At 45.1% G+C, this 3,448-nt stretch overlaps 1 non-coding gene across 1 annotated transcript; it reads right to left on the bottom strand.

Moving 5' to 3' along the window:
* Positions 1–240: 240 nt before the first annotated feature.
* LOC120539844 lies at positions 241–403 on the bottom strand. Its single transcript, XR_005635702.1, has one exon. It is a non-coding gene; the product is annotated as a U1 spliceosomal RNA (small nuclear RNA).
* Between the last annotated feature and the right edge of the window lie 3,045 nt (positions 404–3,448).

The following is a 3,448-nucleotide window of genomic DNA, read 5'->3' as shown; positions in this document are numbered from 1 at the left end:
TTTTTTTTTTTATATGTAAAATGTGTTGTATTTAATTGTATGCCTTGTATGTCTGAATGTGCTCTTGTACGTCCACTTGTGGATAAAAAATGGTAAACTAACTAACTAAACCTGAGGCTCACTGGCGGCCACACACCGAGGCTGATGCACTTTAGCAGCAAGGGGTCACAACTGAAGTTACGTCTACCATAGATAGATAGATAGATAATTTATTAATCCCAAGGGGAAATTCACAAATATCAGGGGAGAGCGCGAACGCAGTCCCCCACTACACAAATTATGCAGTCGAGTTTGCCGTATTTGGGGAAATTGCAGGGGTCAGCACACCCGGAGTGCAATGGATGAGCCTCGCCCTGGGAGAACCACCTTAGTAATCATGGTATCTCTCCTGCCAGGTAAGTAAACTATGTTTCCATTTAAAAACAGCACATTTAAATAAAAGCGATCTCCATGTACACTGTCATTTTCATATCATTTACGAACATTTCTCTGTCCACAGTAAAATGAGCGAAAATGCATATCGCAAAGATGTCCATCTACGCTGGGCATGTGTGCATCAGCAGAAACATTCTTGAAGGAACAGAAACGATATGGGATTTATTGCAAAACTGTAATTATTTGCCTTTTGCGCATGTGTGGCACATTCAAGCTGTACAAAATGCCAATTAAGCGACACAACAAGCACCATGGAATCTAAGTCCTGAATGTCCACTATGTTGGCATATGGTGTTCTTCTGTGAAGGGTGAACAATCAGGGAATAAGTAGAATCCAATCAGGGAAGGGCTGCATAATAAGCAACAAATTAGAGTGTGATTAGAGTCTGCGTTTTTGAAAAAGTGTGTTTTTGCCCTTCCACATTACAACGTTGAGGCAGCATTTTCAGAAATACAGTATACACTGTTCAAAAAAATTAAGGGAACACTTAAATCGCACATCGCAGCTTAATGAACCAAATGTTTAAGTGGAAAATCTTTACTGAGTAATACTGTGTAATTTGTTTGAGTACAAAATGATGTAACAACAATCAATGGAAACCCATCTCACCAACCCAATGAGGTTTGGATTCAACATCCATCCATTTTCTAACCCGCTGAATCCAAATACAGGGTCACGGGGGTCTGCCGGAGCCAATCCCAGCCAACACAGGAACCAATCCTGGGCAGGGTGCCAACCCACCGCAGGACACACACAAACACACCCACACACCAAGCACACACTAGGGCCAATTTAGAATCGCCAATCCACCTAAGCTGCATGTCTTTGGATTGTGGGAGGAAACCGGAGCGCCCGGAGGAAACCCACGCAGACACGGGGAGAACATGCAAACTCCACGCAGGGAGGACCCGGGAAGCGAACCCAGGTCTCCTAACTGCGAGGCAGCAGCGCTACCACTGCGCCACCGTGCCACCCTGGATTCAACATCACACCAAAAATCAAAGTCAAAAATGGAAATCCCAGGCTGATTTAATTTGCATGAATTTCATCACTGCAACCCATATCGTGACTCAGTAGTGTGTTTGGCCCCCGCGTGCCTCTATGCACTCCTGATAACATCTGGGCATGATGCTGATGAGATGGTGGATGGTGTCCTGGGGGATCTCCTCCCAGACCTGAATCAGGTCTTTAGTGAGCTCCTGGAAAATCGGTGGCACTACTTGACAGTGTAGGATGCACTGATACATAACATCCCAGAGGTTCTCGATTGAATTCAGATGTGGGGAATATGCGGGTCGCTCAATGGCATCAGTGTCTTCGTCATCCAGGAACGGCCTACACACTCTGGTCACTTGATGCCCGGCATTGTCCTGCAAAAGCTGGAGCCCACTGCACCAGCGTAAGGTCTGACAGTGGCTCTGAGGAGTTCATTCCGGTGCCTAACAGCAGTCAGGGTACATTTGCCTAGCACATCAAGGTCTGTGCAGCCCTCCAAGTTATGCCTCCCCAACCATCACTGACCAAAACCAGTCATGCTGGATGATGTTTCAGACTACATAACGTTCACATAGCGTTTTCAGACTCTTTCACATCTGTCACATGTGCTCAGCTGTGAACAGAACGGGGCACCAATGGTGAAGGTGCCAATTGTGTATTCTCTGGTGAATGCCAATCAAGCTGTACGGTGATGGGCAATGGGCACAGGACCCACAAGAGGAGGTTGGGCCTTCATGTCACCCTCATGGAGTTTGTTTCTGACATTTTGGTCAGAAGCATGCACGTCAGTAGATAGATGGAGGTCATTTTGTAGGGCTATGGCTGCGCTCCCTCACTCAAAGGAGCGGATACTGGTCCTGTTGCTGGGCTGATGCACTTCTACGGCCATGCAGAGCTCTCCTTGTGTGGTGACCCATCTCCTGGTATCTCCTCCATGCTCTTGAGACTGTGCTGGGAGACAGAGCAAACCTTCCTGCAAGGAGCAATTGGATGTGCCATCCTGGTGTAGCTGGACTACCTGTGCAACCTGAATGGGCTACATTTACTGCCTCGCACTACCAGTAGCGGCAAGGACACTAGAAAAATGTAAAGCTAGAGAAGAATCAGTGAGGAAGGATAAGGAGAGAGCAATTGTTTGCTGCCATCATTCCCTACTTGGTGGTGTCTTGCTGTTACGTCTCCAGCGCAACCCTTGTCACTTTCATTTGTACCAAAGCAGGTGAAGTTGTGTCACAATCGCTTCGGCTTCCTAACTGGACAGACTGATATCCCTGAAGCTTCACTGACTTAGTGTTAGACTGGAATGATTAAGTGTTCCCTTCATTTTTGGAGCAGTGTATAAACAAAGTCTTTGTTTTTGTAGGTTGAAAGTGCTGAGGTAGTGTAGATAAAGGGAGCAAATGGAGACTAATGTCTGTGTTTTTAAAAGAAATCATAGAAAGGTTGGATGGGACTTGAAGAGCTTCTTGAAATGTTATATCTACACCCTACCTTTACACGCTCTCAAGAGTTGCTTTTAGGGCTGGCTTCTCCATGTGTCTATGCCCATTTTGACTATCCTTGACCACCTGAGCAACATGCCCTTCTCAGTGTCATGACCTGGACTTTATTTTTATTTTTTTACAGTTTCTCTTTGGTTTCCACAAATAATATATTTCAGGGGATTTAAAGGTCAAGGAATCTGGTCGTCACCTTTGTGTTTAAAAGTAAGTACGCCTTCCATAGGTGTCATCTTGTTTTCATTATGGGTGCTGCTTTCTTGAGTACTCATAGTTAGGGAGGCAATGATAGGTTTTTGGACAAAATCTCATGGAAGTCACATCAGGTTATAACTCATAAGCCAGCAACACAGAACGTTCATCATCCAAGTTGGTGAATACAACCTACATACCTAGCATTTTTGTTTAAGTATTTAAAAGAATATCTGGTTTTGAACTCTGTCCTGCTCCTCAAGTTCTTTGGCTTTGGCTCTGTTCTTTATTTTTGGTTTCTGACATTCTAGGCTGTGCTGCTAAA

This window comes from Polypterus senegalus, chromosome 11 (assembly GCF_016835505.1).
Source record: "Polypterus senegalus isolate Bchr_013 chromosome 11, ASM1683550v1, whole genome shotgun sequence".
In the NCBI taxonomy this organism is placed as follows: domain Eukaryota; kingdom Metazoa; phylum Chordata; class Cladistia; order Polypteriformes; family Polypteridae; genus Polypterus; species Polypterus senegalus.
Note: the sequence above shows the minus strand (reverse complement) of the source record. Positions and strands in the feature narration are given on the sequence as shown.